At 37.6% G+C, this 15,195-nt stretch overlaps 1 pseudogene; it reads left to right on the plus strand.

The window, feature by feature from the left end:
• The first annotated feature begins 6,702 nt into the window (after positions 1 to 6,702).
• LOC149195589 (putative serine/threonine-protein kinase At1g01540) overlaps positions 6,703 to 15,195 on the plus strand; it is a 28,797-nt pseudogene continuing 20,304 nt past the window's right edge.

Consider the following 15,195-nt stretch of genomic DNA (forward strand, 5'->3'; position numbering starts at 1 on the left):
TTTGTTGTCTTGCATGGTGGTGGTCATTGTTGCATTTGTGTTCCCATGTGAAGGTTGATGGTGTTGTTGTTGGATGTATTTATCGTGAGTGTATGTCGGTTATGCATTGGTTATCCATGTTAGTGTTTATATGTTTTTATGCATACATTGACATGGTGATATTTTTCGTGCATGAGGTCATGGTATGTGGTCTGTATGGTCATGCATTGATAACCGAATAATGATTGAAATGATGTTTATATATTGTTATGATTATGTTTATACATGTATTGCGTTAATCTGGTTGATATCGCAGATGAGATATCCTCCCTTGAACTATACTTAGGTATATTGATTATGTTATGTTTTGGTTTTAGCTAACATGATATACTTGCAGGAAAGAGATGAAGGATGACTAGCAAGATGGTAGACTATAGTTCACGAGATTCTCCCTATGGGTCAGATGAGCAGCGTGGTGGTGGGCATTCTTTTGAATTAGAAGACACATTGAGAAGCTTGAAGGCAGAAATAAGAAGTTGCAACCTAGATAATGCCAAGATCATTTAGACATAGGAGAAATAAGCATAAGTCAATGCAGTATTCCTTCAGAGTTTGTAAAATTGCAGAGACAAGGACTTCTTCGGATCATCCATGGGAAGAAGGACAAGACTAATGGGGCACATGGAACTAGATATCATGGTGTTAATAGGTCGGATAGGGATGGCACAATCATAGATGGCAGGCTCTTAGATAATTTGGATAGGAGAGGTGATGGGAATGGGTTATACTCTAGTTCTTGTTCTGACAGACACTATTATCGTGATCGTTATCATCTTTACAGGAGGAGTGACAGGGGATATTTTCTAGATGAGTTCAAGAAAGCTAAGCCACCTACCTTTAATGGGGATTTGAAGATTTCGGAGGATGTAAAGGCATGATTACTCAGGATGAAGAAGTTCTTTCAGCTTGATGATTACACAGAGAATATAAAGGCCAAAATAGCTATCTTCAGCCTGAAAGGGAAATCAGACATATGGTGGGAATGTGAAGATATTACTGGAACTTTTTTTTATGGTACAGATACTTGGGGACACGAAGATTTCCTATCTGTTATGAGTTACGAGATATTTTGAATATATATTTTGTATTAGACTTTTTAACTGTAAATCTAGTTTTTATTAATTCTTTAGTGTAAATTGTAAGGCGTCATCTACGAAGGTGAAGGAATTGTCTGGACAACCAAAAGTGACAGGAATTTGGGTTAAAAAAATTCAAAAAATCTTGCAGTTGTAATGTTTGAATAATGTTTTTGATTGTGGAAATGGATTCAGCACCATTAAAAACCTCCGAGGCACCCAAGATCTTGAAGTTTGACAAGTGTCACTTTGATTTACAAACCGGATTGTATCAAAATATTGCGAGAATTCCATTATTTTCAAAGCAAAAAAGCAGTTTGGTTAGACTACGCAAATTGTAATTTTATCAAAATTTTCCAATTGTGTTTTTTAAATTGTAATATTATCAAAATTTTCCAATTGTGTTTTTTAAATTTTAATATAAATAATATATTACTTTGTATCCAAAAATAGTAATTTACTAAGGAAGAAAATGAGGTAATATTATTAATTTTTTATTTTATTTTATTTTTATAATGTTATAATTGGATTTAAAATTATAAGGGAAAATTGGCCAAAGAATTAATGTGTTAAGGAAGAAAAATGATAGGAGATACGTGCATCATTTATGAGAGTATGATGTAAAATTTTATTAACTTTTGTAATATATAATTTGAATTTGTGGATAATTGGAATGTTCTAAATTATAATGCATATTTTCAATATTTTAGCAATTGAAGATAACAATTGCTGCAAGGATTTAATTTCTCTATGATCTTCTTATAATTCACAAACAATGGACCACTTGAACTCACTTATTACATTGGATTTGTTTTTATTTATGTAGAATGAACTACCAAGTTTGTCATTATGAAGCTTAAATCAAATTTTCTCACAATTATTTATTTATTATTATTATTTATTTATTTTTATTTTATATATATATATATATATATATATATATATATATATATTCCTGAATTAACAAGAATAAGCATGTGTTACTAACATGCACACTAACAACATGCATGGTGTTTTTAATTACATAAAGCCATAGCCTTATCTTTACATGTTTGGAAATGAAATCTTAGCATTAGCATCTATCTTCCTCTCCCAAATATGGTAAATGCCCCTAAGTTCACCTCCTTACTACAAAAATACTTAGTGGTTCATGGGATACCACTTGGGGGTCAAAGAAGCCATAAAGAGGGGATTTTTCATGGGTGGAGGCCTTGTTCAAACTACCTGAACCCTACAATCTTCATTTTTGTATGTATGTTCCTTGTTTTTCTTTTTGACCTTGGTCTAGGACATTAGACCCATCACTACTATCCAAAACCAATTAAAGGTGGACATATCCCACTTAGAGGCTAAAGATGTTATGAGAAGGTCTTATGTGGTGTTTCAATGCATCTTTCACCATGCTTTAGCCAGAAAATATTTGTTAAATCCTAGAAGACCTTCTTATATTTCTCTAACCATTGTTAATTTGGAAACACCCATTATTGTTAGTAATTTAAAATCATATTGTCCTCGAGTAAACAACTCATAATCAAATTATGCCCTGGAGATGTAATGCATTTGTGGATTGTAGATACTTTTCAAGCTCAGTGAGTCCAAGAATCATCATGTATAAAACACGATCATTCTTGTCATCATGTTACCTTTGTTATAGTTATAGATCCATTCTTAGAGCACAAGTAGCCTAGTCATGGCACACACAACATCCTTGGAGAAAATTGATAACCAACATATGTTAATGTGGCAATTAAAGGACTTTTCCATGACACTTGAGTTTGAGAGGAAAGGTTTAGGGCCAATGGCTCAGGTTTCCATTTACTAAATGTGGTTATGAACATAAGGCTTGTCCATGATGCTTAAGAACTTATAATGAAATCCATATTTAACTTAGATGTGAAAGACTCATCAAAAGGGGATCAGGAAATTATTTCTAGTTGTTGTTCATAGTGCCTGGACTTAAGAATTCTCAATGAGAGATTAAGGTCAATATTCGTCACTAGAGGATGTTTATTCCTTAGAAAACATTTTCAATGCACAAAACTCATTATTGTGTTTATATCCCACTTGAAGGTCAAAATACCTTCTAAAATTTTTACACATGTTGGTTAAATTACTTGCTTAAATATCTCGATCTCAAAAGGACTTGTTTTCAATATTTAATGATGGGTAAGGTCCGACAAGTCGTCCATGCTTTAGTGTAGTTTCCTATGGATGCATTAATGGTGCTTGAGCCTAAGAAGATATGTTGAAATCACATGATTGTTTTTTTATTCTACTAATAAGTGTTAATGGATTGATCCTATTCTTTATGTGCCATTTATATATAGAATACCTCAACCCCCAACTACAGTGCATGAAACGTATTAATGACACCAATATACTTATCCTAGGGCAAAGAGGCTCTAGTGAGGGCTTGTGCTACTATGACTAGAGATTTTACATGCCACTTGAACTCAATAAGGTTGAATTAAGGATCAAGGACCTTTTTTATCCCCTCTACCATATTTGAGCATCTATATCCATTTCCACTAACAAAACCTACTCATGGGAACCATATTGCACTTCACATATTCCAAACAATGCCTACAAAGCACTCATGTGTTGGTTAAAAGACTCATTAATTAAGGATCTTGACCTTGAGAGAGCTCAACAATATCATGAGGTGTTTTTTTCCCTCCCTCAATCATATTCAAGACCTTGCAATCCATCCTCAATGCGCACAAGCTCCTTATCGCATTCATATCCAATGTTGATGATAAATGACATATAAGAAGTTTTTGTGTTATGGTTTCAAGGCGTTTTTTATGATGATTGATCTCAATAATTGACATTTAGAGCATGTTACCTGCCTATCTGATGCAAAGGTACCTTTAGTGATTTTCACCATTAATTCTTCAACTTGCTAGAACTAACCAAATGAAAGGAGGAAATAAAAATGATGTAAGGAAGCTAGATGTATGGCCATGTATTGATGAAATGAACATTCTATTTTCATTTAAGAGTTTTAGGGTTCTCTCTCTCTTATTAAACATAAGTAAAATTAAAAGAAAAAATCTAAAATCATAAAAGAGGTAGTTGATGCTATAGCAAATAGAGAAATAATTATAGAATTTGTTCACCCAAAAATTCCCTAGAACATGGGTTTGCTAAGCCAAAAATGTCCTAGCACATAGGTTTATAATTTCAAACATGTTGATCCTTGACTTCACATTCCACCAAAAAGCAAAATATTGGTAAGTTAAGGCATTAATATTCTATCCCCCATTACATCTTTCTTTTATCAATCTTTTATTATGTTTTCCTATGGTTTACACTTCGAAATCACCTTGTAATTCCTTCACTTTGTGAGTTTTGGGATCTTTTCTTTGAACTCAAATATGGAAACGACACTAAAGTATTAGCAATAATCTCTTCCACCTTGAACCCAATTTGTCCAATCCTTTCATTGGTTGTAATGGAAGTAGAATATTTAAGGGTTTCTCTACTTAGTATGACTAATTCATATAGTCCCTAAGATCTACTATGGAGAAGCCCCTTTGAGCTAGAGGAGAGTTGGATAGACGTAACAAGTGGTTTGGGGAGGTGCTAATCTCTAGGATCACTCTCGAAAAATGTTTCTAAAAATTTCATGGTAGTGACAAGCTTGCAGTCTCTATCTTCTTTTATGGACGCTAGCTGAAATAGGATGTATTGTTCTTGAAGGAACACATGGAAGGCAAGGGAAGGACCCTTTGAGATCAATAACTCTTTTTTCAAATTGTAAACTTTCCTCATTTCAACCTACAAGATTTGGACTTGGTCCTCTTATGTGCATTTGAGTAGCACTTGCTACAACCATGCATGGGATTTTGGATGACATTTTCATAGTATTGTATCGATCATGCATAGAGGTGAGCCATGGTGTTTGGTAGGTATTGTAGTGGATCATTCTGTTTCAGCCATCTATGCACCCTAGAGTCCAAGAAAAAGCCCTGTAAATTTGATTTTTTATCATTGGGTTATGTTGGTTGGTATATTCATGAGTCAAGCATCCTTTGAGAGAGATATATGAGAGTTGTTTCAGCCAGGTATGGGTTGTTGGGCATCATTGTTACAACCACGTATTATTTTGAAGCTGTGTAACCCATTTCATATCATATTGTCATGATGTTTAGTGGAATCATTAATTCGGTTGATGTAGCATCTTGCATAAGTCAAGGAGGCGTAGGCAACAATGAATTTTGATGCACATCATTTGGATGAGATATTTGCAGGCAAATGTTGATAGTGTACCTTGTCAGTGATATGTATTGTGCATATCTTGTTGGCCTTACTATGTATCTCCCCTTCCCATTGATGTCAAAGGGGAAGAGAGTATTGAGCTTAGCTTCACAGGTCAGGTTCAGGAGGGAAGATCAAGTTCAAGTTGACATCATTGTCAAAGGGGGAGCTTGTTGGCATTGTAGTATTTCCATTGATGTTAGCCAATGCTTACCTCTATCTTCTTTGTAATCATGATTTCTATGTCTTGTATTGGTATAATGTGTGATTCTCTATGATTGTAACAATGTTTCATGCTTACACATGAATGTCTTGAAGCGGAGCTGCAAATTAGGTGGTTAAAGAGAGGCTTGCATAAGGTAACATAGGTGAACAGGTTGGCATAGTGTGTTATAACGTAGGTGAGAACCTTTTTATGACCAAAGAGGGAGTGTTACTCCCTGTAGGTGGATTTTCCCAGATTGTGTGCACATTCTAGTTAATTCCAAGGGAAATTTCTATAGTATTTGCTTTTGGTATTTGATCCAATAGTCTAAGAATGTTTTCTCCTAATCTAGAAGATGATCAAAGTTGAAAATTCAAAGAGAAATATTATTTATAGGAGAATGATTTGAGGAGAAATGTGGTTGTAGAAATTTACTAAATATCATAAATAACTCAGAGACTGATGTACATGTCCCAGTGAGATTTTATTAGAATGATATGTCCTTGTTTAAAACATTATAAAAAATTTATTTAAATTTAAAAGCACCTAAAATACTAAAAAAATAAAATAAATTTAATATTAATGAAAAATTAAACAATTATAAACAAAACAATAAACTAAACGTGGTGATAGCCTCTCAGAAAACATCCAAAAAATCATGGAAACTCTTGCAATGTTCATGACAAATTTCCTAGAAGCTAAAGATATTACCAGAATTTTGTTTTTAATAGTACAGATACTTGGGAAAATGAAGATTTCCTATTTGTTATGTGTTGTGAGAGATTTTGAATATATATTTTATAAGAGACTTTTTAACCGTAAATTTAGTTTTATTACATCGTAAGGCGTTCCCCTTTGAAATCAACTCCACTCTCAGGGTATGTGTACATTCGTGGGCCCTCGATTTAGGTGTTAGATGATTAAAATAGTTTGATCCATCCGATTGATTCAATCGGTATTAATTTAGTTACAAATTATAAGACTCGCGACGTAGCAGGTCGACCTCGCCCTTGCTCGGCACTACTTCCAGGTTCTTCTCTTAACCATGGTATGCGGGGGATATGAAAATAGATTCAAGAAGTGAGGATCGATCCACTGGGTGGCCACAACAACAACCGTCCCATGGGTGGTGCTCAGTTTGCCAAGGATGATTCCAATGATAGAGATTTAGAAAAATCTGTGCTACAGATTGGGTATGGGCATCTTTCAAAACCCAGTTCTGATACAAAGAGATCAAGCTCTGAGGTGGATTCAAGAATAAATGTAAAGCTGATTGAAAGGCAGTCTCTGTTGAACCCACAGTGAGAAGCCATAGAAAAAGGTTGAAGAAGGGCACCATGAAATAGGTGTTGTGGTTGACAGGGAGAGGATTGGTGTAGGGACATGCATGGTTTTGTATCGTCTGATAAGGGGTCTACTAGAAGTGGAGAGACCCCTAGGTAAACTAAATCGCCTGGTACATTTTTGCTTGAAGTTTCACACCTTGGTTGGGTTCATTGGTACATTCTCAGAGACTTGGAGATTGCTACTAACGGTTTCTCATATGAAAATGTCATTAAGACTCGTGACCCAACCTGGTCAGCTTTGCCCTTTCTCGACACTACTTCCAGGTGCTTCTCTTAACCATGGTATGTGAGCGGAGTGGAATTGATCATCTGCTTTTATCCCCATGATATCCAAAGAGATTCAAGAAGTGAGGATCGATCCAATGGGTGGCCACAACAACAACAGTCCCATGGGTGGTGCTTAGTTTGCTAGGGGTGATTCTAGCAATAGGGATTTGGAAAAATCTGTGTTGCAGATTGGGTATGGGCATCTTTCAAAACCCAGTTTTGATACAGAGAGAGCAAGCTCTAAGGTGCATTCGAGAATTAATGTAAAGTCGATTGAAAGGCAGTCACTGTTGTGCCGACATAGTCAGAAGCCACATAAAAAGGTTTAAGAAGGGAGCCATGAAATAGGTGTTGTGTTTGAGAGGGAGAGGATTAATGTAGGGGACATGCATGGTTTTGTATCATCTGATAAGGTGTCTACTGCAAGTGGAGATACCACAAGGTCAACTTAATCACCTAGTACATTTATGCCTGAAGTTTCACACCTTGGTTGGGGTCATTTGTACATTCTTAGAGACTTGGAGATCGCTACTAATGGTTTCTTAGATGAAAATGTCATTTGTGAAGGTGGCTATGGAATTTTCTATCGTGGTTTATTACCTAATGGTAACCCTGTAGCCATGAAAAATCTTCTTAACAACAGGAAATGGTCATGCTGTTACATTATTGTGAATCTCAGATTTTGTTTTGAGTTGGTCTTTGTTGTGAAATGCCATTTCTTGGTTTTTTTCATAGGGGACAAGCCAAAAAGGAGTTCATAGTAGAGGTGGAGGAAATTGGGTGAGTTAGGCACAAAAAATTATTTGTTTTCATATTGTGTTGAGGGTGCAGGTAGGTTCATCATATATGGATGGATCCATCTAGTTTTTGGGTATACTATTAATCATGGGAATCCATTGCTTGTAAAATTATCTGATAATGTAGCCTATGGGTTTTGATGATTGATAACTAGGGTGATGGTGTATGAGTTCGTTGATAATGGAAACCTCAAATAGTGGCTTCATGGAGATGTAGGACATGTTAGTCCCCTGACATTGGAAATCTAGATGAAAATTATTCTTGGAACTGTCAAAGGGTAATTAATGTGAACATATGAATTTATCAGCTTTGCTTGATGCATGAGGCCCATAATGCAAGCATTCTAGATATATGTTGATGTTACTGATTTAGAATCATGGATGTGTGTAGGTTAGCATATTTACATGAAGGGTTGGAGCCCAAGGTTATTCATAGAGATATAAAATCTCGCAACATTCTCTTGGATAAGCATTGTAATGCCAAGGTTTAAGATTTTGGGTTGGCCAAGCTCCTTGGATTTGAGAAAAGCTATGTCACAACCTAGTCTTGATGGTGCTGGACCCACCAACATGTTAGGGGATCTCCCCAGTAAGAAGTCCCAATTAGACCTCAGACCATTTGGTGTAGGAGTCCCAGCAGTGGGTCATAAGGTATCATCTTGACCGCAGTTTCACATAGAGGCAAATAAGATGTCCTTGCTGGTAGCAAGAGTGTGACATATGCAGTAAGTCAAGGAAGGTGCACGAGCAGTTCTAACACATAGAGGATGAGGTGAGTGCTCCCCTTGGAAACCTGTGAAAGCACATAGTTAAGAAGGGAACACACGAGCAAAGATGCATCACAACATGGAAGGCAAGTAAGCTAGCAATCCAAAGTGATGGTTAAAATAACAACACATTTCAGTAAGATTGATAAATACATATACAGAAAATAGCTACACATGCATGCGTAAGAAAACAGATACATATATCATTTAGAGTAAACAAAATAGTTGAAACAGAATACGACATATGCATGAAAAGTGTTGGCTCTGTTATATTAAGAAGTGTAAGTTCCAGTCATACAATACAACTATGACCGACCACTAGTTCTGACAACGAAACATTATAGTCACTGTCACCTACTCCTCCAAAGAGATATACTAGCTCTACACAGTGGAGAAGCCTAGGCTCGATACAATAATTTCCAAGCTCTCTCTAAGATACTCCTATCAGAAGCTTGGTAGACCAAAATCCTTTACAATGAGTATGAGGGACTATTTATAGCAAAGGGTGGGGTGACCCTTGACATTCCTCTTTGTGATTGTTCATCTATCCTCATGACTCTTTAACTACTCTATGACTGTTACATTCAACTATCAACACTTGAACATCCACATGAAAGGATATTACATACAATATGCACATGTACCCATGTGAGACAAAATGGCTTGAGCAAGCCATGCAAGACATCATTAACACTTACACCGTTGTGTTGAGACCAACTCTTTGACATCCTCATGATGGTTTATGGTGGCGAACTGATGCCAATCTTGGTTGTCTGTGATGGTGTCTGTGCACTCAATAGTGGCGTCCTACTGAAAGCGAACTCTTTCCTCTGTTGCATTCGGGTACACTGATATAGCCCCTCCATCCACCTCATCTGATAGCATGCGCATGGTCATCCTTGGTGTGACTGAACTGGCAACATGCTATTGTATAGTGTCTATGCTGATCTCCAATCATGTGCTAGTGGTTGTGCGCATCAACTTGTTGAATCACATATTCGTCTCCAATCAAACTTGCTTCTTGCCTTTGCCTCGGTGAGTGTTTCAAATGGGTGGGATCGCATGCTTGCGCACAATGACATGCATGCTGTTGAATTCCCTTACATGTGATTAATAACACTACTCACCTTGTCTGCTCCGTGCCACCTTCTGGGATGGATATATAACTTGTACGGGCACAGTTTCATCCGTTTGTGCATGTTGCACCCCTTACTGTGTTTGTTCCTGCTGTAACTCCTTCTCTTGTCTGTGTAGCTCCTGTTCTTCCTTTAGTTGTCGCTTGATCACCTACAACTCCTCCTCAGTTTCTCTCTCTCTTTACCTTCGCGATCCTCTTGTCTCATTGTCGCGTCATAGCCTCAGTCTCCAATGTTGCTTTCATCACAAGTGGATCTGCTTGAGCTTGCAACTTTGTTTTGCCTCTGTGTTATCAACAACCTTCCTCTTGCATTCTTCGCGTGTAGATGTGCTACCTTCTATTGCTACTAATGGTGTTGCTCGCTGTGATGTTGTTGCCATTCATCTTGATATCTTTGTCCATGAACAACTTGATGCCTTCGTGGATAGGAAAGTTCGTAAACACTTGCATCCCCAAGTGTGCTATGAATGGTGTCTTCGAGTTTGCTCTCCTTGAAGTCATTGTACCTATGCTGCAGAGAGGCAGATGAACACCTGTGATACCTAGAGACATAGCAACACTCATCACAAGAAATCTGTCAGTCGAAAACCAGAAAAAACTAGAGGATTGATATGCAACATACCTGTGTGACTGTCTGTGAAGATTGCACAATTTTCATTGTGAGTCTGGGAGACTGACTGCAAAAACTGTGCGAGGCACAGTTCAGGGTATCAGGAGGTAGACTGACTATTGGAACTGCATAATGCATAGTCCAGCCTGGCCTGTTGAGGACTGAAACTATGCAATGCACAATTTCAGCCAGCAGTGACATGCAAGCAGCAAACTGCATTGCACAGTTTCTGGGGCCAGCAGGACACTGCCTCCAAGATTTGCATAATGCAAGCCTAGAGGTTAGTGCTAGGCTATACTTGTGCATATTCTGGAGGGAAGGCAGAGTCTTTGCTTCTGGAAATGCCCAATGCTATCCAGGGAAGGCACGGTCTAGGCCAAGGGAGCCCAGAACGGCTGACGGGCGACTAAAAACATGAGAAGTCTGAATGCATGATGAGATGAGTGCAAACAAGAGTGAATGATCATACATGCAAACAACAAGTGCAAGATTTAGAAATGGGAAAGCATACATGTGTGTGAAGTGAGTTGCCACAACAACGACCGTCCATGTAAAAATAGTGTCATGCATGTGACAACAGTGAGATGCGAACGAAAAATGAAACGGTGCTTCGACAGGCTAACATACATCAAAATGACAACAAGTGCTCACTGAAACCAAGCAGAAAACACTCACACAATGCGAAACAGAAAAAGCGACAGAAACTCCAACCAAGACATGAAAAACGGGCTTACCCCGAAATAGCTGAGTTGAATGAGCCGACGACTCCTAGATGCAATGTGGGATGTTAGAGTTGCAAGGTCGATGCGAGGAATGATCTCTACAGCATTCGGTTGATAATTTTTGATAAAATTGAGGTTATAATGCACATGCCACAAATCTAGGAAAAGCGACACTTGGTGGGAGGTTTCTTAAATGAGCATTGCATGTAACCTCCAACTGCCAAACATAGATATCTAAATCAAGGGATTGTTTTGCATGCTGCCTTGGGAAATGCATTCCATGCATGCAAATTAGTTTTTCTCGGTCCCGGAGGGAACCAATCAACCTAAAGACACATGCATCGATCTGCGAGCTTGGTGTTGAGCATTAGAGAAGGTATGTAATTGCCACCTATTTTGTTATCTTTTCCTTTAAATTCATAACTTCTTTACATTATGAAATGGGTATATGATGAAGGATTATGATAGAATTTAGGCGATTTGTGAGTAACATAAAAATGACTAATTAATACCTTTTCCTATGCAGAAAATGAAGAAAATGGAAGATCGCCATTCCAAGGGAAAAGACAAGATGAAATCAACTGCTGTCCCTTTGGTAGGGAACCACATCCAAACGAGGCAATCCAGATCGGAGCACATGAGCCAGGAAAAGGAAGAGGAGATACCAAATCAGTGCAAGAGAACAAAGAGATAACTGAGAAATAACGATATGGAAAATCCCTCAGGATCCTTTGATCTTGAGGGATCGCTACCTTAGAGAATATCTGTATCTTTGGTATTTCCACCCGGCTACTATAAAAAGGGATAGCGTTGCTAGCCCAAGGGGTGGATTATTGTTGTTTTATGAAATTCACTGTTGTAACTTAAACTTTTATCATCGACTCTCTTTAAAGAGCGATTACTCTAACTCTGTTTTGATGATTATTACATAAACTCTGTTGCTGTTCCATCTTTAATTCTAGAGTAATCATAGCAGTGCGTCCCTGGAGGCTAAGGGCTCGACCCTAGTGGATCACTTGCTTCCTGTACCATTATTTTCCAATTCCAAGTTGTGGGTGGTTTGATTTCTTTTATTTGTCTTGTTCAGTAATTTGTTGTTCCTTATTATTTCATGTATTGGCTCTGTTATATTTCATTCATATTTGAATAGTAAGGTTATCCTCTGCAACTGGAATTTTATGTTGTTCATTCTGAATTTATATCTCATTGTCGTTCCTTTACAGACTGATATTATTGTATAACATTGTTGTTCCTTTGCAGGTTACCATTATTGTTCGTTTATAGAGTAACAGTGTTGTGTATTTATAGATTGGTACTATTGTCTATTTAGTTACGGTTTACCTCTATGTGTGATTATTGTTCCATGGTAACCGCAATTGTTGTTTCTTCATAACCGTAATTAGTATTTGTTATGCCAAAACTCAGATTACTGCTTCTCTCAGTATAGATGTGCTGTGTGTAACATTAGATTTAGCTTGTTGTGCATTTACATTTGATTCAGGTTGTTGTTCAATATTTTGTAAGCTTACCTTAGTTTGCTGTTCCATTTTCTGTTTGCTGTTTAAATCATTTTCGAGATAAAGATTGCTGCTTAATCCTTTTAGAGTAAAATTCCCGCTTGATTCATTTCTATAGGTTAACACCTTGCTGTTCAATCTTCTTAAATTAGATTAGTTGTTGTTCCCTTTCCTGTTAATTAAATTATCATTTCAAGTCATTGCTTTGGTGTGAACAGAATGATCTGAAACTATAGTGAACATTGACTAGTGCTGTCCAGTTCCCAGATTGATGATCTTCTCCTTGATATCTTTTCAATTGCATCAGTCTACAAAGGGAAGAGTTATCAGTACTGCACCCTTGACTGATGAAGTGCTGTAGTTTCTTAAATGAATGATTTAGTTACAAAGCATTCCAAGTTCTTGCCATTACATTTAGAGTTTGTTTCCCGCATTTATTTACTTTTGTAAGAGCACTATACTACTAGCATTACTCTTGACAAGTGACCACCTCAAACTGAGTACACTCTTTTAGATAACAAATCGTACCTGGATTGATAATTAATGTAGGGTAAATAGAGGTGAAAAAGATCCTTTTTACTTCTCGACATTTTGGCGTCGTTGCCGGGGAAGAGTGTATCCATTTGTTTCTTTTCAAAGTAGTGTAAATCCCTACTAGGAGAGAATTGGGTTTTAAAAACGGAAGGTAAGAACCTGCATACGGAGCATGTAACAACCCTGCTCCCCTGCCCACTTTCCTGCAGATATGTTGTTGTTTTGGGTAGAAATCATCATTTGATTTGTGTACATGACTAAGTAGAAAAGCCTGAAAAGAATCCTAAACCACTACCCAAGCCTGATAAAGCTAAGGGGCCGGTGACCCTTGGTCAATCGACCTTCATAGACGAAATCCTTAAAAAAGAAGAATCTCAGCCTTTAGTAGGACCTAGAAAAGTTGCTTCTAGACAACCTACTAGTTCCCTTCAGGCCACAGGATCACCATCTGTAGCCTTTGTTGAGGTGCACAGCCAAACTGAGGAGCAAGATTTTCAAGAAATTGAGAATTCTAGCCCAAAATAATTGCAAGAAGGGAACCTTAGTAATCTCTGCGAAGGGAGAGGAGAAATAGGGGAAACTGAAGAACCAAGATCTCCTCTTGGAATAGTCCAACCAGTAAGCAGCCCAGATAAGGGAAGTGTTGCAAAAGTCATCTAGAATGAAGTCGAAGAACCTCAAGAGCTAAAATCCCCCCAGACATTAGGAACTCTCATCATCCCAGACAAAGGAAGTGCTGTTAAGGCCATTCCTGTTAAGGCCATCCCTGCTCTGTCTAACCAACCTAGGAATACCCTCCTAGAAATCCTGGAGGTTATTGGCACATATTTGACCAAATGGCCCAGAACCAGCCAACCACCCAAACCTCCACACTGCAATATCCCATTGTAGATATCGCAGTCAATGCACCTATGAAGGCACTTCCTCTCCAGCATATCCCTACATTTCATGGCCTAACATCGAAAGACCCAGATGCATTTTTGTTCGAATTCGATGTGTTGTGTAGGGGATATGACTATACCACCGACCCCTAAAAGCTGAAACTATTTTCCTCTACATTAAAAGGAGTTGCTTTTCAACGGTTTATGGGGTTAGGTGGAGGTGTTATAAATGACTGGGATCAGATGAAAGGTGCTTTCCTGAAGAAATATCAGGATTATTGTAGATCTAGAGAGTTAGAAGATGAAATATTTCAGATGGTAGCTAGACCTAATGAAACACTAGAAGAATATGTTGAACGTTTTCAGTATAATCTTCAAAGATCTCCTTATGCATCATTACCCTTACCTGACAATGTATTAAAAAGAACATTAATTAAAGGTATGGAGGAACAATGGATTGAAACACTAAATATTATGGGAAAATGAGACATCTATCTAGAATATTTCGCTAACATCATTGATTTACGTATCAAGAGCTCACGAGGAAGCACAAGGCTAAAACCAACAGAACATGATAGGTTTACAAGGGACAACAAGATCTCTGGAGAAGGAGTAACTCGCACAGAAATTGGAAATTTATTAGAAAATTTCAAAACTAATATATTGGGGACTCTGACAACACAGCTCGATATTATGCAAGCCAAATAGAAACAAGCAGAGGCAGAGCAAAATATGGCAATATTCTGTCCCAGATGCAGAAAGAAACACAGCCACAAAGAGTGCCCATTAGATACAGTTCAAGTTTGCACCATTTGTACAAAAGACCACTCTACAGAGAGTTGTCCCTCACTTCCTGGTTTGAAAGTAGTATAAAAAGAAGCGGAAGAAGAACCAGAACCAATGTACCTACTTAATCAGCACCGTCAATGGCGGCCGTGACAATTAAGTATGTTCCCTGATCCAGCTTCTTCTTTCCGGCCTCCACAATATCATGCTCAGCAATATAATACAATGTGGTAAAATCAACCTTCCTTCT

Source organism: Pinus tabuliformis, chromosome 2_2 (genome assembly GCF_031772625.1).
Source record: "Pinus tabuliformis cultivar Carrire ecotype Pingquan chromosome 2_2, CPIR1, whole genome shotgun sequence".
Taxonomy (NCBI): Eukaryota; Viridiplantae; Streptophyta; class Pinopsida; order Pinales; family Pinaceae; genus Pinus; species Pinus tabuliformis.